Below are 22,091 nucleotides of genomic sequence, written 5' to 3' on the forward strand. Positions count from 1 at the left end.
TACCTCCCCTTGCTGTCCTCACCTACCATCCTCCTGGGAGACTACAACATTCACCTCTCCAACCCCTCCAACTCTGCCGGATTTCTTCCCCTCCTCCACTCTTTAAACGTCTCTCTCTCCCTGTCTCCCCCCACACACAGGGCAGGCTGCCAGCTAGATCTCATCTTCTCTAGAGGCTGCTCCTCTTCAATACTCTCCGTGACACCCCTGGACATCTCAGACCACCACTTCATCTCTTTCACCCTTTCTCTCCCCTCCCTCCCCACCCCACCCACTTCCTCTTCTGCCGTAATCTCCACTCTGTTTCCTCCTCCACCCTTGCTTCCACTGCTTTCACTCTCTTACCTTCCATTGACTGCTTTACCCATCTGTCAACTGTGCTACCTCCTCTTTGTTCTCTTCCCTCACCTCCTCCCTTGATTCTCTCTGTCTTCTCACGTGTTGTCCTGTCTGTCCCTCCCCTCCTCAGCCTTGGATCTCTTCCGTTCTACGCTCAACCTGATCCAGTCTGTGCGCCACTGAACAGAAGTGGAAAAGGTCCAAAATCCCAGCTGACCTCAAACTCTCTACTATCTACATTCACTTCCTCACTCACCTCAGCCTAGAAGTTTTACTTCCAATCACTCTTTGAATCCACTGTCAACAACCCCCGCAAACTCTATTCCACCTTCTCTTCCCTCTTCGCCCCCCCTCCTCCTCCTTCCTCTCTCACTGCAGATGATTTCGCCTCCTTCTTCTCCTCCAAGATCACAGACATCCGCAAGCTCTTCAACAGTCCCCCCTCCTCTCCCACCACACCCAAGCCTCCAACCGACCAAGCCTCCTTTTCTTCATTCTCACTTCTCTCGGACTCTGAACTTTCCTCTTTCCACCTACATCACAAACCTACAACATGTGCCCTGGACCCTCTCCCTACTCGCCTCCTCCAAGCGACCGCTCCTGATCTACTGCCCTTCATTTCCTCCCTCCTCAACTCCTCACTCATCTCTGGCTGTTTCCCCTCTGCATGTAAACAAGCTGCTGTCATCCCACTCCTCAAGAAACCTACCCTCGACCCCACCTCTCTTCAGAACTACCGCCCTGTCTCCCCTACTCCCCTTCCTCTCAAAGACCCTTGAGCGTCAAAACAGCAGAGTCCTTGACCTCCTTCCGGCACTTACACAAAACACATCTTGTAATTTTACTCCTTTACTCTCCTGTAGGATAACACTTTACAACGTTTTAACATGCTTCTTGCATTACTTGTTCTTGTATTATTTTGATTTCCCCTTTGCTCCCTTTTCCCATAGCCCTTGACTGTGATCATCTTGTCCGCACTTAGCTTTTACTATCCACAATGTAAGACCACATTTATTGTATTCACTGGAATTTGTAAAATGTATTATGTTTTGAATTGCTTTGTAATATGTAAATCTGAATTTGTAATGTTTAAGGCCTTGTACTGAACTGTATTTTTGCACTTTGTATTGTATTAACATTTTGTAAGTCACCCTGGATAAGGGCGTCTGCCAAGAAATAATGAATAATAATAATAATAATAATAATAATAATAATAATAATAATAATAATAATAATGATAATAATAACAACTGGGCAGATAATTTAGATAGGCCATGTGGAGTGTGGATTAGTATTGTAACACTTATGGGGGTTTCCAAGCAATAGACCCAACTCATCATTGTGGGTGCAACAACAAATCGTTTTATTTATTATTAAAAAATATCAGAAATATCACAGGGACTAAACACACATTCATACTTTAATCTGTAATGTGTTGCTCAGATGACATGGTTAAGTTGCGCCTTGATTTCTGTTTGTCCCTAGTTCCACCCCGCCCGCTTGAGTCACATGATCAACCAATATGGTACACACACAAACTGATATAGTACAGGCGCAAAGCAATACAGTATGTGCACAAACCAATATAATATGCATGCAAAGTTGTGAACCAATACAGTATGCACGCAATCCGATTAATTATGGCCTGTTTGACCCCCCATACCATGAGGAGGACCCTGCGTTTTATGTGTCCAACTTTCTTGGGCTGCACTTCATTCCTCCCAGTGCAAGGTGGTCATGTAGTCAGCTTAATTAAACCATTTATTGATTAATCATTTCCTGACTCCTTTAATCATCTCAATTAGTCATCATATTAATGCGCATTGGCATATTGATTAAGTGGCAGCAGCTAGGGATATTTATTTTGTCATGTATCCCTTTATTGCTAATACTTCTTTTTCAATATTATTTCTTAGAATGTGTAAATATATGTAAATATTTCAGTTTACAATTTGTCAACAAAAGAGAAAAACAGGACTGATTCCTGGGAAAAAAATAACAACGAATTAATATAAATAACGGTTATAATACTTGGATGTTCTCTTTAAGTGCTGTAGTTTTAAGTCATACCCTTTCTCCTATCAACTGGACAAAATGATAGAAACTGGGAAAAACATTAAGTAAGCCTATTTATCTATTTTAAAGGATTTTGAGAGCCAACCTCAGCAGCATTGTTAAAAAAGGAACAAATGAAAAATAAAGTATACATATATTGTGAAGACTGTTTTTAAAAGCCAAAAACTAAGTGAGTTCTCATTGCTCTTGAAAAGTATGTATTAGGCGCAATCAAATGAATATGATTAGTTTACTGAAAAATAATGAAAAAGTAACAATGACCTGTGAAATACAGATGTGATGAGGACCCAGGGAGAGCACAGTCCTACTGTGTTGCAAAATTATACATTTTTCTTGATTTTCAGTACTTTACAATTGTAGAACAAGTCAACCAAAAATTGCTTTTTGATTATGACACAGTATTATGTAAAGTGCAATGACTTAAAAGCTACTGCTATTCTTAATAACTCAGACAGTTTGAAAACTTTTTTTTTCCAAGGTCATAATATCTGTAGTCAAGTATCAACTAATTAGGCCACCGATGATCATTTTGGAGGAAGTAATGAAGTATAGAAAATGCCTACATCAGATAATATAAATGATTACAACAAAGGCTTCAGAATTGATGAGCCATTAGACAAAAGATACAATTTAATGAACAACTAATTAATGGCTCAATAGAACCTTTAAAAGCAAATTAGTTCTTAATTGTTTTATATTTTAAACAAACAAATGTGGTGGCCTTTTGATCATCTGACTACACGTCTAACTGTATTTCAGAAATAAACATGACATTACTGATTTTAATCATTACTATCACTAATGATCACAGACACTGATGAGTTCAATTTCCTAAAATACATAAATAAAATCTAAAAATACATACCAAATACATATTCTTTGAAGGCATTTCATCTGTAGTTGTCACTGTAGATTGTAAATTGAGTTGGGGAAAATGCATGCAAAAAGTCAATATGGCTCTTTTTCAGGGGGGTGAGTGTTGAAACTAAAAGTCTACCATGCCATCGTCCTTGCCACCCTCCTGTAATTATGTGAAACATGGACCATCTACCAGTGGCATACAAAGAAACTCAATCGTTTCCACATCAACTGCTTCTGCAAGCTTCTAAGGATAAACTGGCAAGACAGAGTCCCAGATACTGAGGTCCTTGAACACTACAGAGTTCTATGCTCAGCTTCCTCACCATTCTGCGAAAAGCAGAACTTTGCTGGGCTGGCCATGTTTGCAGATTGTCTGATGTATCCCCAAGCACATATTTTATGGTGAGCTGCAGACTGGAGCACGCTCTGAAGGCGGTCAGAAGAAACGTTTCAAGGACACTCTTAAAATCTCACTCAAGGACTTTGACATTGACCCCGCTGCATGGGATGTGCTTGCCCAAGACCTTCCAACCTGGCACTCTGTCATCTCAGAGGAAGCAAAAGCCTCTGAGGATGTAACGGGGAATTTAGGTGTGAGGAACCCAGGTGCAGAGATAAGGGAATCCAGGGACAGGCGAGGGTCAATACAGGCAAAAGCAATGTCAAAGGAAATCTGAAGGCGAGGTCGTTACAGCAAGCAAGGGTCAACGAGGAGGCGAACAGGCTGGTAGGGATAATCCGGAAATCATAGGTCGAGAAACACAAGGAGGTCAAAGAACTGGTAATCAGTTTTAAAAATAGTTGTGTTAATATAGTGCCTTATATTATCCGACTGCTTGCTGTGTTTTTTTTGTTTTATTTTGTCAACAGGGCTTTTTCATCCACAGCAGGAGCATTAGCAGCGGCAGTAAAATCCGAGGCCCGTTGTCTGTCGTAAGACATCACGTCAGGGTGTCCTTTTGCCAGAGGCTGTTGGGCCTCCTAGCGGCTGCATCACAGACCCTCCCCCTCGGTCTCCTCCAATTGAGGCCGTTGCAGTGGTGGTTCAGATCTTTACGGATGCATCCTCGGTGCGATCAAGCACGCCAAGTCCCAGCCACTTCGGTGTGCTGGACAGCACTCAGTTAGTGGTGGAGCCCTCACAATTTAACCCTCAGTGTGCCCCTAGGGCTGGTCTGCCACCGAGTGGTGATGATGACAGACACCTCCAAACAAATTGGGGAGCTGTCTGCAATGGACGTGGAGTCCAAGGCAGATGCACAGCGCCCACGTGGGCCCTCCACATCAACGTCCTGGAGTTACAGGCTGTGCTCTTTGGACTGTGTAATTTTCTGTCAGTCCTGCGGGACAGACATGCTGGTTCGGACGGACAACAGAGCAGTGGTTGCCTATATCAACAGGCAAGTAGGTCTCTGTTCGAACAGACTGTACTGTCTAGCACGCCATCTGCTTCTATGGGCGCATCCCTGGCTCCGCTCCATCAGAGCACTTCACCTACCCGGCCTATCCAACACGGCATACCCCGGTTTCAGAATGGCACCACTACCCACTTGTGATACAATAACTGTGGAGCCGATGCATTAGAGCGGTCATGGATCTCTTCGCCTCCACACACTGTCCAGTAAGGTTCTCCATCCAAGACTGCTCTGCAGTTTCTGAAGGGAGCTCAATGGCTACGGCCTCCTCTCGCCCCTCCACTGCCCACATGGCGCCTTGATGTAGTGCTGAATGCCCGATTCCCAAGCCCGATTTGAGCCACTGCAGTCAGCTGATCTGAAGCTAGTGTCACTTAAGACAGTGTCACTGGCAATCAAACTCTGCAAAACACGTAAGCAACACACGTTACACGCCCTGTCCATACACCCATCATGTGTCTGTTTTGCAAGAGCTGGCTCCTGCACCCCGCGGTGTATATAGTTCGTCTGTACGACATTGTAAATTTAACAGCACAGTGGAGCTGTCCACCCCAGGGTTAGGGGTCCACTGACACATTAATGTGGGGAGAGTGCATAAGTTGCTCTGATTGCCCCACACCATGTATTGGTAGATCTACGGCCACACTCCTAGTTGCACTAGTTGCTCCTAGTTGAGTGAGATTAAGAGCGTGACTGCGGTCCTTGCTCCTGGGCAGCCCAGGTGTGGCCCCAAGGGGCCCCTGGGACTACTGTCTGGAGTTGTGTTGCCAAGGCCCCCTAGCGGTCATCTCGGGGCAGGCTCCCTTATCAGCTTGCTGGCTCCTCCCTTGCGACAATTTTGTTATACAGTAACCCCTCCCCCTTGGGCAGGTCATGCGAAAGTCCTAGCTCCTGGCAAAAGAGGAAGATCCTGTGCAGACGTCACCTTTTATACAAACAGAAAGTGGGAAGGGACCTGTTTTAGTGATGGGCACTGGGGCCAATGGCAGCTTTGATAGAGTGAAGTTTCGATCGGGTTCTTATGGAAGTGCGCAGAAATAACCGGGGTTGCATTTGCAACCTATTGCTTGAATCTGATCTCTGTCATAGCTGACTGTGACCAGGATTTTCTGAGATTTTGGTGTTCATGGCTGGCTGAGCTTGGAGCCCTCAGATAGTTTGTTAAGCCCCTGTGATGCCTGCAGTGTTGTCGGAAAGTGTGAAACGAAGTGGAGGGGCTGAAATTGCCTGCCTCAGAGGATGTGATCTTCAGCCTTTTCCCGTGTTGAAACACAAGCTGTAGAGGCGAAAAAAGTTGATTAGCAGCTGGGGACTCCAAATTGGGAGGGTATAAAAGAGAAGATTAAAAAAAAGCAGATGAAGAAGAAGAATGTATAGCAGAAGAGGCAAACATAAAAGCAAGATGCATTTGTCATCCTTGCCTGGCTTTATCGATACTGCGGAAGTAAACACTAACAGGTTGTCAGTGAAAAGGCAGTCAAATGTACACTTTGTTTCCAAAAACAGTTTTGTGTTTCATGGGGCACTTGCTGTCTCAGCCAGATGCCTAGTTTCTGTTTGCTGAAAGATTTGAGGAAGGGGGGTGGGGGGTGTTGCCTGTCTTAACCCAGATGCATGTTATGCTGAAGTACCCCAGAGAGGAGCCTGCAAGAGGTGCTGCAAGTATGAAGTTGACTCCAAGTCTGCTGGAGAACGTGAAAGCGGATTAAACAAAACATTTCTGAACGGTGCAAATGATCCCACGTTGCTGTAAACATTAAGCTGGATTGTGTAACAGTAGTATATATATGGTTTGCTAACAGTATGTAAGATAAGGATACATTTGGAGAATATGTGGCTTCCTGCACCATTTAAAAGCACTGACACTAAGGAACTGTACTTATACAAGCTATACCTTTTGTACCTGTTGGGCCTCGGTAAGGTTTGACAAATCTCAGAGTTTCGGGTGTAACAGGACATGAGTCTGTTAAGAGTACATGAATGTAATGAGGAGTTCAGTCTGGATCAGATGTTTACAGGTGTGCTTGAAGGAGCGCTTCAAATCTGAGAGGGGTCTGATCACATGCACTCCAACTCACTGTGTCTCAGTTTTTGTTTAGTTTCTCCCCCAAAGAAACTTTACTGCTTAAAATTATTGGTAACACTTATCAGACATTAACTAATATATTAGTTAACATGAACAAACCAGTAACTAATGCATCAACAAGTCATGGAAAGTAATTTGTTAACTACTGCATGAATTCATGTATTGGTTTGTCTTTCTTCATGTCTGAATATTCGGAGGCAGTAGCAAACAAATTAATTATTAACATGAATAAACATCACTCATTTCCAGGATGTCAAATTTAGAGGTTTGTTAATCCTAAAAGTTGTCAAAATAGTCACCAGGTTTTCCACGATGAATGTAATGATCTTATGAAATAACATTAAATACCTTTGTTAAGATAAAGGAAAATATTGAAATATTTACTAAATATGATCAGTGCTTATTCATGTTAACTAATTCATCAGCAAATGGTTTAATAGATGTTTTACACAATCTAGTCTCACGAGAAAACGTTTAGGCACTGCGCTGTTTTCTGCTGGAAACATGTCAACTGGACCCTGGGAGAATAAATAAATGTGCCAATAGATAGCTACATAAACCTACCCAACACAATAATAATAATAATAATAATAATAATAATAATAATAATAATAATAATAATAATAATAAAGCTATTTATTCAAGTTTCACAGACATGTGACTAACAGAAATGGAATCATGTGTCCCTGAACAAAGGGGGGGGGGTCAAAATCAGTCAGTATCTGGTGTGGCAACCAGCTGCATTAAACACTGCAGTGCATCTCCTCCTCATGGACTACACCATATTTGCCCGTTCTTACTGGGAGATGTTACACCACTCTTCCACCAAGGCACTTGCAAGTTCCCGGACATTTCTGGGGGAAATGGCCCTAGCCCTCACCCTCCGATCCAACAGGTCCCAGACAGGATGAAGTTCGGGAAAGACAATTCAAAAGGCAACAAGGATTGAAAGGAAGGAGTGCTTAGAAATGCTATGGTGAAGTAAACAAGACTGAGCATTGAATGGAAGTCACTGAGGGTTTTGTATACAGTGGAGAGGGAAGCAGGATAACAGTGGTGGAGATACTGAACGAATGGGGAAGAGAACAGGACGAACAAGTGCACATGGTGTTGTGGAGTGTTAATTGAATAATAGGACATGAGCTGAGGAAGGGTGCAGCAATTACAACTCAGGGGATGTTGATCTCTGGTAGCAGACTGAGGAAGTGTGGGGCGTAGATGTGACAGTCCTAGCTTTCAGAAACCCCTTACTTTTGGTGTGTTGTTGTTAAGACACTGAGCAAACACAATTCTGTTTAGTCCATCTCAAACTTGCTGAAACCAGTCTAAAGCACTCTAAGTAGGTTGTCAACTAATGATGCACAGACACAGTTGGTAATTATAGTGTATACTTTGCTTTTTTGTCAGAATCCACATATATTGAATGTGATTTCATAATTTAAAAAATAAAAAGTGGAGGACAGTTTTAAACCATTAATAAGTGAAAAGCTATGTCTGTCATTTCTGATACTATCAAAACTTTTATTTTCCTGTAAGCATGCAAGGAAGTGACAGCTAGTTTAGAGGCAGCAATGGTTTACATTAGAATATCTTTGTTCAGATTTCCTTCAGCTTCAAAAATAATAATAATGAAAATGATTGAGAGTGTATATTTTCCTGGAGGTCTGAATTGTGTTCCAGCAAGAAAGCCAGAGTATTTTATATCAAAAGAACCCTTTCATAGTTCTTAAATAACAAATTAAAGCACATGAAAGAAAATGCTTTATTACAATTTGTTTTCAGATCTTTGTATAATTATTTCTAAACCTTCATATTTCACTTCAAGTAATCCAAATGAAAACAATAGGTTGCAAACGCAACCCCTGCTTATCTGAGAAAAAGGATACTACTCAAAGGGGTAGGGGCCTATATCATTACTATAGGATCAAACACTGAGCTGCACCATAAAAACATGCTATGATATCCCTACTGCTATCCACTGCTCAACCACGCTATGCACCGCGTGCACTGATAGTACTTTTTCACCGACATGGCCAGTGTTGGTGCCGGAGCTGGTGCTCTGCCTGGGAACAAGCTAATCTTTTTCCGAACCAGCCTGCATTTCCTCCCGTCTGGGAACCGAACGCTTATGTAACTGGATGTAGCCGTTCCCAAGCGAAGTTGAGAAACACAAGACAATAATAATCACCACCATGGCAGACTACATCCTTTATTTGCAAGCTTTACTACTGGCTTTGAAAACCTATTTAACCATCCAAATTCAACCCATTCAGTGTCTACACACAGCACAAATACATTGTAAAAAAAACACACAAATAAAACCCCACAAGATCACGTGTGAATATGCTAAGCTAACTCAGCCTTTTATTTGTTTATAATTTGAAACACAATAATACGTTTCCCCCTCATTCCTTCATTAAGAGAACATTAAGATGCTACATGGAATTAAAATGCTAAATTAATGTCACTATCATAATGACAATGATAAAATACAGCCTATATAAAACCTCTTAAATTTAACATTATTTATCGTTCCGTTGTCCACAGGTGGAAACACTGGGGTATATTCATTAAGGGATTTATACCGATTCACTATTTCAGACACTTTTACTGTATTGAATAAAATACAAGTTAGTTAACATGCATTTGTCACCATGCAGTTTATTATGAATACGCTTTGTATGAGTGGATCATTTTCCTTAAATTTGTGTGGCGTTTTTTTACTTTTATTCTTGTTTAAAAAACAGTTGGATATAGAATTGGTGTAATATACAACCCTCGATGACTATAGGCTAGCCTATTGATTATGAATGTGGCTTGTTTTGGGGATATTTGCACGCAGTGGTGGGGAAATCAATAAACTGCTGGACGATCTCAGGAGATGCCATTATGGTTTGATGGGAAATTCTGCTTATTGATGAAGGCTGTGATGATGGTCCCAATGATGGTGCATTTTCCCTGTTGCCAGACACCGCAACAATGCTGTTATGTTTTGTAAGTCGCCCAGGATAAGGGCGTCTGCTAATAAATAAATAATAATACAAATAAATTGTCACCATCTGTATCTCTGCTCACAGCACAAAGCGCATCATTGTCAATAGAACAGCGCTCTGCTGCAAACAGAGCCAGTTTAGTACTTCTGCACGGCAGTGTTTGTGTTATATGTATATGTATAAATAAAAAATGTATATTTTGTGAAAGTCACCCAGGGTAAGGGTGTCTGCTAAGAAAATTATTGTATGAATCCTGTGCAAACTAACCAGGGACACGTGATTCCTAGGGGGCACTGAATTCAGCGTAACACCGCATTTCTGACAGTGGTGGAAGAAACTGCATTTTTGACCAGTTCAGTAACAAACAATATTACATTTCTGTCCAAAATCGCTGCATTAACTCTTCATCATCATAGTGCTGTAACACGTCTTTCCTTTCAAGGAAGTTGTGCTGATGCCGTCTTCTCATGGTGCTGTCTGCCAACTCCTAACTAGTTAGTTGACCTTGTGAGGTTCCATATTGCTACTAAAATGTTGCACTCTTCGACAGACCACTGTTTGCTGCTGATTTCACTCAATTTTAATCAAAACTCTCCTCACCGCTTGCGTCTCTTCAGTCTTTATTAAAATGGCGGTTGTATTCCAGCAAATAACTTTTTGTGGAGACGACTTTACCCCGCTCCCCGGCCCCTGAAACCGAAACAGTTGTGTAGGAGGAAGAATGGGGTGGCAGTGTGGAGTAGTGTTTAAGACTCTGGACCCTGGAGTGGAGAGTTGTGGGTTCAGTCACCAGGTGGGGGACACTGCTGTTGTACTCTTGAGCAAGGTACTTTACCTAAATTGCTCCAGTAAATGCCCAGCTGTATAAATAGATACAAATGATAAAATAATGTGATATGTTCACAATCAGAAGATGTCCAGCAGTGCAGAAAATAGTGGGACCCTGGTACACCCATCTACTGTCCGGAGAAGTCTGGTCAGAAGTGGCCTTCATGGAAGACTTGCGGCCAAGACTTATATGAAGAGAGAGAAGCAACTGAGGCTGCCTAAATCCACAGAAGAACTGTGCTTAGTTCTCCAAGATATTTGGGCCAACCTACCTGACGAGTTCCTTCAAAAACTGTGTGCAAGTGTACCTAGAAGAATTGATGCCGTTTTGAAGGCAAAAGGTGGTCACACCAATTATGTATACGTATTAAAATACGTATATTAAAATACATATTTTCTACTCGCATGTCAAGCATAATTGTATTACAGTTGCACACATTTAAAAATAAAATCTTACCTCCTGATGTTTTTTTTAGATTTTATGTTTAGTCCTTGGAAGCAGACAGTACATTGTCCCGTGGTAGGCACATCTTGTATTGCACTTTAATATTTGTTCCATTTTCTGGGATGCTGACTAGCAGCTTCCATTCTGCTGATTGTTGTACAATGGCGCCGAATCACCCGTTCTTTGGCTAGAGAGCGTAAATAAAAACAATGTTGCAAAAATACTACACACGGGCCTCTTTTGACTCCCTTACACTTGTACACTTTAACTTAATGTAAATTATGTATAAGTAATCAGTAATCCTTACTCTTTTTAAATCGGTAATCAGAATACTCGTCTGACAGGAGTAACATAACGGAAATACGAGTATCAAAATTCTGTAATCTGACTACGTAATGCCGCTACTTGTATTCCATTATTCCCCAACCCTGTGGATATGTATATTAATATGTTCCATATTAACATGTACATTAATACATTCTACACACAATGTGTAGCCAAATTTGTTGAGTATGGTCTTTCAGCAGTAAATAACTAAATTAAGTCACCAACTCTCAATTACAAATATTAAAGTAAATAGATTTAATCCCATTGAAGTTATTATAGGGCAATTTAAAAATAGATACTGCTTGTAACTTTTCTCTCCCAAGGCTTTTCCTGTTCTTGCCCTTTTGGTATCAGTTCTTTCATTGCACCACTGCTCCATGATTGACTATTGAACTATTAGTAGGGTTAATGTTGCTTTCTTAACTGAGAAGCAAGAGTTTGTTAGCTTTATCTAATTTATGTATCTGTTGCACATATCATTTTATATTTAATCTGGTGAGGGTAGTGACATTCATTAACCTATAAAACAGCAACTGTGTTTGATTGCCACATAATTTTTTATATATATTTTTTGCCTTCAAAGAGACTTAAATTTTTTACGCAAATCACAAACTTCAAATAAACTATTAAACTGCTATTTTACATCCAGATTGCATTATAAATTATATGGTAATAAAAGTGCTTAATTATAATTCCTAAGCTTCAAAACTCATCCGTCTGATTGGATGAAAGTGCAATTATATCAGAACCTTTTCATGCAAGTTTAGACATTTAAAAATAGTCTAGTTTTATGTTGAGTTTGTGATGAGTTTATTTTTATGTGCAGAAGCCTAGCATTTATTACCATTAGGCTTATTAAATAGTGTCAATACTGTTCATAAAATTAAATGGCTTTGCTTTAACATCAATACAAAAATAAGTTATTTGAATGTAATTTTCTAAATACATTTAGAGTTGTTTATCCATTTGTTAGTAGCTTAATGATGCAAATATCAGTTTTCTTCATGGAAGCCCCTAGTGACACAAAGTCTACAACCTGACATGGAACTTTTTGTCTTTCATCCACAAGCCCTCTTGCAAAGGAGTGCCTAATGTTTTTCTTCTTGAACTTGAGTCTCACAAAATGTCCATGCCTGCCCTCAGGGCATAGTCTCTCAGTTAGGTAAGAAGTAAAGCTCTGGGCCCATATGCATACAAAACCTCAGAATTACTTCTAGGAATCATGCTACAAGTTTAGGAGTAAAAATACTCCTCGCTCAGAGTAGGAGATAGAAGTTAGTCAAAGTCTCTTACACCGGCTTTTAGCTGGGAGTAGGATCCAATCCTAGGAAAAACTTTTAGCACATTTTCACTACAGTTTAGGTTAGAATATGGTACACTATTTTCTTCATTTTGAAAAAAAAAAAAAAAAAAACAAGATCACATAGACAAGCAGTAGCAAAACGACAACTATATTAATATGCTTGGGTTTCAGGTTGCTCCACTGTAATGGCGAAGCTATCTGTCAGATGCGTCATGCAGAAGCAGACAGGTGTGTAACAGACCCAGGTGTAGGGCTTCATAAACAGAGGGAAATGGAAATAAGAAGCAGCAAACCAGGTGTTGTTATAGAAGAAACAGGCTAGAGGTCAAGGCATGGGTAATCAGAGCAATACAGGAGATCCAGGAATCCGTAACAAAAAGAAATAGGCGAATCTCAGGAATCTTTGTACTTCATTAATAGTTTCCATCTGAGGCCAGTTCATTATGGCTCGCACTTTATCCGGGTCCATATGGACACCTGTGGCATCAATAATGTAACCCAAAAACCTATTGTGCTTTTGGTGGAATTTGCATTTCTCAGCCTTTACATACAGCTCATTTTGCAAAACACACAGGAGGCCTTGTCGAACATGTGAAATATGCTCAGATTAGTAATTAGTAATTAGTAATGAAGACTTCCACTTGTCTCCCTCTCTGATTCTGATTAGGTTATAGGCACTTCACAAGTCCAGTTTTGTGAAATACCAAGCTCCTCAAACTTTCTCCAAGGCAGTGGGCATTAAGGGAAGAGGATAACAGTACTTGGGTCCCCAATAGGCGGCCCATGGACCAGATCCAGTTAATTTGCAGCCAGCAAAACACATGTTGTTTCATGCATCTGATGGTTAAAATATCAGATGCAATGTGTATTGCAAAGTGAAATTATGACAAAAAATACAAATTTAAATTAATGATAAAACAAAGAAGATAAAAGTTTAACTTTTATTAGGTAACATCTCTCCACACATCATTTGAGAAAAGTCAAGTCTCGCGAACAATAAGGGACAAGTTATTACACAGTTCCATCAATCACCTCCAGTTAATTTCTCATTTGAAGAATTCCAATAACAACCTGTGTAAGTAACTACAGTAAATTAGTAGGCAACATTTCTACAATAGCTTCTAAAAAATGCAAAGTAGACAGTGGAAACCAACTGTTCAATTCAGAGTGGACAGATCATTTTTGCTGTTATAATGCAAAACCAACATTCTTCTTGTGCACACAAACTGTAGCAGTCTGGAAAGCTGCAAATATGTATTGACATTTTAAAACAAAGCATGGCAGCTTTAACAACTTAATTGAATTTCTTCTTACGCAATACTGTTCTTGCGATCCATAAAACGACATCCATCCTTGTTAAAAAAAAAATTCCAAAAAGCCTTTCACTGATAATGAACTTTTAATATAGTGTGCTATGGATATGCTGGAAGAAGTGCTAAGACATGACGAAAAAACTAAAAAAATCTACCATAGCTGGTGCTTGTGTGACAAGACCGACGTTGGTCAGCTTTCCATTTGTATGCTCTTTTTTGACGGCAAGTGTTTTTGAGAGGAGCTTTTATGTATAGTTCTGTTGCATGGGCACACTACTGGCGAAGTAGTTTTTGAAGAACTAAGTGTTTAAAAAATAACAATGTTGATCTCTGCAAAATCAACTCTGTCATTACTGATGGTGCTCTGTCTATTCTCGGCTCTCAAAAGGGCTTAGCTAGCCAGCTTGCTGCTGTATACCCGGTGATCATGTCAATTATTCACAAGTCCGTGCTCTGTGCAACACTTTGTGGTGCAATGCAGGAAACCATGAATACAGTCATGTGACTTGTTAATTGCATTCAGAATTAATCCTGTCTTCAGCATTGGCTCTTCAGAGCCATTTTGGAGGATGTGTAAGTGGTACACAAAGACCTGTTACTGCACAATGACATCTGTTGACTTAATAAGGGGAAAAGCACTGGAGAGAGTGTGTTCACTGCAGGATGAGATCCGTGTCTTTTTGGGTACCCAAAAAAGCCAAAAGGCGAAGTACCTTTTTTAAAAATGCTCTCTATGAACATACCCATTTTCTAAATTCTTTAGAATCTGCACAGAATCTGCACAAATATATAAGCCTATATATATACACTCACCTAAAGGATTATTAGGAACACCTGTTCAATTTCTCATTAATGCAATTATCTAACCAACCAATCACATGGCAGTTGCTTCAATGCATTTAGGGGTGTGGTCCTGGTCAAGACAATCTCCTGAACTCCAAACTGAATGTCTGAATGGGAAAGAAAGGTGATTTAAGCAATTTTGAGCGTGGCATGGTTGTTGGTGCCAGACGGGCCGGTCTGAGTATTTCACAATCTGCTCAGTTACTGGGATTTTCACGCACAACCATTTCTAGGGTATACAGAGAATGGTGTGAAAAGGGAAAAACATCCAGTATGCGGCAGTCCTGTGGGCGAAAATGCCTTGTTGATGCTAGAGGTCAGAGGAGAATGGGCCGACTGATTCAAGCTGATAGAAGAGCAACTTTGACTGAAATAACCACTCGTTACAACCGAGGTATGCAGCAAAGCATTTGTGAAGCCACAACACGTACAACCTTGAGGCGGATGGGTTACAACAGCAGAAGACCCCACCGGGTACCACTCATCTCCACTACAAATAGGAAAAAGAGGCTACAATTTGCACAAGCTCACCAAACTTGGACAGTTGAAGACTGGAAAAATGTTGCCTGGTCTGATGAGTCTCGATTTCTGTTGAGACATTCAGATGGTAGAGTCAGAATTTGGCGTAAACAGAATGAGAACATGGATCCATCATGCCTTGTTACCACTGTGCAGGCTGGTGGTGGTGGTGTAATGGTGTGGGGGATGTTTTCTTGGCACACTTTAGGCCCCTTAGTGCCAATTGGGCATCGTTTAAATGCCACGGCCTACCTGAGCATTGTTTCTGACCATGTCCATCCCTTTATGACTACCATGTACCCATCCTCTGATGGCTACTTCCAGCAGGATAATGCACCATGTCACAAAGGTCGAATCATTTCAAATTGGTTTCTTGAACATGACAATGAGTTCACTGTACTAAACTGGCCCCCACAGTCACCAGATCTCAACCCAATAGAGCATCTTTGGGATGTGGTGGAACGGGAGCTTCGTGCCCTGGATGTGCATCCCACAAATCTCCATCAACTGCAAGATGCTATCCTATCAATATGGGCCAACATTTCTAAAGAATGCTTTCAGCACCTTGTTGAATCAATGCCACGTAGAATTAAGGCAGTTCTGAAGGCGAAAGGGGGTCAAACACAGTATTAGTATGGTGTTCCTAATAATCCTTTAGGTGAGTGTATATATATATATATATATACATTTTAAATTCAATTACTTAAATAATGTCAGCTTCTAAACTTGCCTTGAGTAAGTGGAGTTAATACAATAAAAAGTTCTGCATGCGATGAGAGGAAGAAAAGGAACTTAAACCATGGATTCAGCCAGTTTTGGAAGATGACATTCAGCTGCATGCAAATTCTGCCAAACTACAATTTGTGCTCACCATTCAGATGTAGTGCACCATGGGAACAAAGAAACCCCCCCAAAAATGCTGCTCCATTTGTTTCGATGTGTTTGACTGACATTGGGTTCAGCATTTCTAAGCTTGCATCTGCTTGTGTTTGTCAGACTGAACTGAAACTGGCCTGCTTTACAGCATGCCACACAGTCATACAAGACATCGATGACATAGCGGATATCATCAGATCAACATTTGAAGAATGTAAAGTACTGTCATGAGCGGGGCATGACATGGCTTCACTTTATTATTATTCAATTATTGATTGCTGTTTGCTTTTTCACTTGTTTGATGTGTCCACTTTACTATTATGTTTCACTGTTTTCCTTTGTTATTTTCAATTACTATATAATTTAGTTTTTGGTTTCTTTCACTATTATTGAAGGGCAAGGGCAAGAGCAAGGGCAAAGGCAAGGACAAAAGCTGGAGGGGAGAGTAGACAGAAGTCACAGCGAAGATACAGCCTGAGGAAACCGGATTGGACTATAAATCATAAAGAAGCACTAGAAGGAGATCTGTGGAGAGAAGGACCTTGCGTTTGGAGGCAGTGGCAAGTGGTGAAGCTCCCTGCACAGCTAAGTACCTTAATTTATCTCTTGGTGCAAGACAACAGTGTTTTTGTTATTGAGATTGGAAAGCACTGGCATGGCAGTTGGGTTTCTTTATTAAATACACCACTGGAAGTGGAATTGACATTGACTGCTATCTACTGACAGAATTCGCATTTGCAGTTTAGATTTTTAATTTGTTGCTGTCATCACTCATTCCCCTCCAGTGTCTGCTCCTGGATCCAGACCTATGAAGAAAGTACATTAATTAGTACAACCTGTGGAGTTACAACTACTCCTGCTATTGACATTGATTTACCTGCACTGCCTTTGAATTCCTGGTTGGTCGGTGTGGAGACAGTCCGGGTTTTGCCTGTCAAGAATGACTACCAGCCTTGGAGGTGCCACAGATTAAGTATTCATCCTGTGGCACGCATCTCACTTACGTGTGATGGTTCGGCTATATTATTGTGCTTATTGTTATACGGGTTATCACTTAACTGTGTTGGTTCGTGTTGCTGTGTCTTGGGGTCCCAAGCCTACCCAGGGAGAGAAAGGGAGAGAAAGGGAAGGGGTGTTGCAAGTTCCTCTCTCACCTGTAAATTGAGGTGACGTAATCGGATCATTTGCCATTACTGAGCCCCTTCAGGTGTGACAGTTGCATCATTCAAAATGTACATCCCTGATCAACAACGTCATGGCACCCTGCATGTTCTTTGATTTGATCAAGGATATAGGTGAGTCGGAATATTCATTGGTCATTGATGAGTGCACTGACATTACTACAACAAAGCATTTAGGTGTTTTGTTTCGATACCATTACAGAAAATGGTTTCAACCTTTCTAGGTTTAGTTACCTTAGATGGAGGAACTGCTGAGGCTATTTCCGAAGCTTTACTTTCCTTTTTCAGGGAGGTTGGCTTTTTTGACAAGTGCATCAGGATTGGAACACATGGTTGTAACGTTATGTTAGGAAAACATAATTTAGTCCAGGGGCATTTCTCGACTGAAAGTTATAGGGGGGCTTGACGACGGTGTATTGTCGGACTACCTGAAGACAGCGTTAGTTGGGGTGGGGGGGAAAGTTGGGTGCTGACGGTGTTCTCCAAAGTGTTAGTGGAGGGGCATTGTCTAATGGTGTTTTCTCCGTGGTGTTAGCGGGGGGGTGGTCCTGATTGTGTGTTCTCAGGTGTTAGCGGAGGGGGGCAGGGCTTAGCTAACGGTGTTCTCCGAGGTGTTAGCTGGGGGTTCATTACATCGCCATGGCATTGCTTCACAGTTCTTTGATCATAATATTCTTAGGGGGTCTGACAGAAAATATAGGGTGGCTGAAGCCCCACTAAAATGGGTCTAGCAATATCCTTGATTCATTCTATACCAAACTTAAAGTGAAGAATGAACTTATTGTCCTGTAGAAATGTGTATGCCATTCAATATAGCTGTGCACAAGCAAGGCAGTTGAGAAGTTGCCCAGAAATTGAGTTTTTGAATTCACAATCGTATAGATGGTTTATATACAGTACCCTTCGACAACAGAAATACACTGAGATATACAGTCTGATCAATGAATATGTGCCTTTGAAACTTATGCAACTTTTCAATACTAGGTGGCTCTCTTTCTACAGTTATTGCATATGCATTCTGCAGCAGTAGGATGAACCTAAACTACACTTTAAAATCTGTAAACATACAGTAGCAACCATTGCTATGATGCTGAAATACTGTACAGAATGTACAGCGAATTTACCAACTTTATCTGTAGTTTGTAACACCCATTATGCAGGAATTCAACAAACTGAATATTCATTTCCAAATGGATGCAGGCAATGCCTTCCAAATACTCGATTCTCTGTATGTGTTTTACAGATCATTGCTTATGAGAATCCGCTGCTTGTCCATTCCTGATGCAGGCCTTCTCGATACTATTCATAGTTTTATAGATAGTATTAATTTACCTCTTTCTGCAGTAGATTTTGGTACACAGTTCAACATCTCGGTGTCGGAAGCAAACCCTAACGAGCAGCAGCTCCTGAACATGAAAATTAGATGTAGCCTCCAGGAGAAAGGCTGTACGAAACAGATTCAAATGAGACTGCCTAACAACATGAAACTCTGAAAGTCAATGTTAGTATTCATCCCATCTGTGATTTTATCCCAAGTAAAGCCCCCTACTGGAATCAATTTCCTTGTTGAAATTATTCATGGGTGATGGGGGAAATCTTGATACTCAGTATTGTGAAATGAACTGTACTGCCTGAGAAATCAAAGAGGACAAAAACACCCTTGGATTTTGGATACAGGTGTTGAAATACACTGATGCAAGTGGTGAAAACTGTTTCAGAGAACCACTAAGCAATGCAGATGTAGAAAGGATATTCTCACAGGTGAACGAGCACTGTTAAATCTAAGCTGAGAAATTGACCTAGTCAGAAAACGCTAACTAGTGTAATACACATTCCTTATGGCTTGAGAAGACTTGGAATGTACTGTAAGGACTATGAACCAACCAAAGACAGCTCTACAATCAATCCATGTACAGTGCACCGGCAGAAGAATCAGCAGGACCAAGTTCAGACCATGAAATGGTGGAGATCTGTGGGAATTGTGAATGTCAATGTTCTGTGAACATCATGGGTGAGTGAGCACATTTTCTATTGCCTTAAGTGGATATATTAATTACTGTGGTACTGTATACTCACTATATTTAATAAACACAATAGATGGCTGAAACTATAAATCTGTACAAACAAAATACATAGGTTATACAATGAGAACATGTTTTCTCACAGTATGCCCTTATGCTGTTAAAGGCTGCCAATTGTTCACAATTTGGGAGCCAATTGGGCTTGTTGTCATTGAAAAACCTGGCAACTCTGGTAATTTACTAATGACCATTAGTTCAAATGGTTCATTGTTGGAAAAAGGAAAAGCCAGACAAATCCTGGACATTTTTAGATGATCGGAGGGAGATGAAAGATTAAAAAACAGATGAATGGTAACCATAAGCTAGTGTAGTTTAGTTATCACCATTCACCAAATTGTTAAATTCAGCACAGCAAAAGTATTTTAACAATGAATTTACCATAAACTGTCTTGAAACGAACCTGTAGTCTGGCTGTGTTGTGCTCATGGAGGAGTGGAGAGCAGAGCACCAGCGCAACACAGGTGTGTTAAATTCATAACATTTTCAATTGTAGCCCTAGCAGCATACAGGGGATCCTCGAAAATCATAGGGGATGTGTTATTGAAGATCACCACGAATTGCAAAAATGACAAATTAAGGGGAATTAATATCAATAAGAAATAATGGGAATAGTGTCACAACCACTGGGAGGTGACAACTCGCAACTATGCCACGCCACATTATTGAGCTGAGGGACTCCCCAATAATTCCCCACACTAGGATTGTTAATACTGTTTTATTTGGTGTAGTATTTTACATTTCATAAATAAAAACAATTCAATTATTTAATACGTATGATTAAAATCTTTAAAAATCAATTCTTAAAATCACTTAAAAAATTTTAAAATCTTTGTGATTTTTAACAAAAAACAAAACAATTAACTTAAAATTAACATGTGCACAAAACAACAAAACAAACGTGATTAAAGCAAAACTGCTCACCAACAACAGACAAAAAGATTAATGCAAGTAATTCAGTTGGTCATTTCACTTTGATCAGGTTCCCAAACTTTGATTAACAAGATTCTCTCTTTGCAGCTACAGCCTACCAGGCGCGACTGTAGAGAGAACATAGGTGAGTGATTTAATATATTTTTGCTTTCCTTTCAGGGTATAACAAGAGCTGCTTTGAGAGGTCCAAAACTCTAACTCGCAGGTAAGTCAACTATTTGGAAGAGAAAGTCGACACCATAGGGGACAGGCTGTGTAAATGTACCAAACTCACAGAGCTGCGATTTGATTTTTAATTTATAGTTCAGTCTCAAACTAAAGAGGATCAAGGATGCACAAGGGCACACACACCCTCCTGGTTTCACTAATAGTTCTGCACAAAATAGGGCGACACAATCTCCTGGATACCGTCAATGTGGAAAGCCAATAATGCAGAGCCTTGATCTATATGTCTTTTATAGGGGAGCAGCACCTTACGCCTCTGGGGAAGCAAGAGCAATGTGACGAATAACAGACAGCTGCTAATAAACTGTTCTTGTCAACTTCTTTCCCAAGTTTAAAGATAGAAACTGATACTCAGCTGTTCCTCACTGTGTCGATACCCGGATGATTGCTGTAGGAAACTCTGTCCTATCCACCCCTATCCACGACTCTCATCTGCTTGATTTGGACCCCAGTTGCTAGTATCTTCTCTACTGCAACTTAGACAGCTCTGTGCTGCTCTGCAGAAGATGGAAACAAAGTGTCAAGCTCCGCATCCCCAGGTAAACTCCTAGTCTATGCGCTCCGCTCCCCCTGCTAAAATAAATACTTTTTTGATCTGTAGACCGAATTAATAGAGTCTCAGCACCAGTTGCTGCCTGCTTATGAAGTCTTTTATTGTACTGTCAGTAAAATTAGAGAAAAAATATGATTAATAAAATTGAGCATGAATTTGAGAGAGAGAGAGAAGGAGATTTTAAAAAAGAAAAAGAAAAAACTAACAGGATCACAATGTTGTGGGATGATGGCAGTGTGAGTCTAGCAACAGTTATTATAGTAAGATATAGTGATAAAATACTTATTTTGCACTTGTACAGTCCCCGTAGTTGGAGAAAGTAATAAGAATGGGAAGAGACAAGTAGGAGGCGTTCAAAGTTGGAGAAGTAGTGAGGAACAGCTTGTTCTCAACTGCTCCGGTTTTCTTGTATTATTTTCTTACTGTAATTAAGTGGTCTCTTAATTTTTTCCAGAGCTGTATATAATACAAAACAAATAAATATATAAAGTAAATAAATGAAATACAAAATAAATGAAAAAAATTATATATATATATATATATATATATATATATAAATTACATAAATAAATACATTTATTTATGCATTTATTTATGTATGTGTGTATATATATATATATATATATATATATATATATATATTTCATATTGTATGCATTTATGTATTTATTTATTGATAATAAATAACAAAAAACAATAAAAAGGAAACTATTTTATGATTGGATCATTCCCTTCAGTGTTGTTAAAATGTTTTTTTTGTGTTCTTCTTGTACATGCCCCTTGGGTATTTATTTTGTTGGCTATACTGTCCTATATGTTATTTCAATATGGCACATGTTTCGTATGTGTGCCAAATAGGTCTGTTTTATTCTTAGGACCTCATTCACCAAATAGGTA

Source organism: Amia ocellicauda, chromosome 2 (assembly GCF_036373705.1).
Source record: "Amia ocellicauda isolate fAmiCal2 chromosome 2, fAmiCal2.hap1, whole genome shotgun sequence".
NCBI lineage: Eukaryota > Metazoa > Chordata > Actinopteri > Amiiformes > Amiidae > Amia > Amia ocellicauda.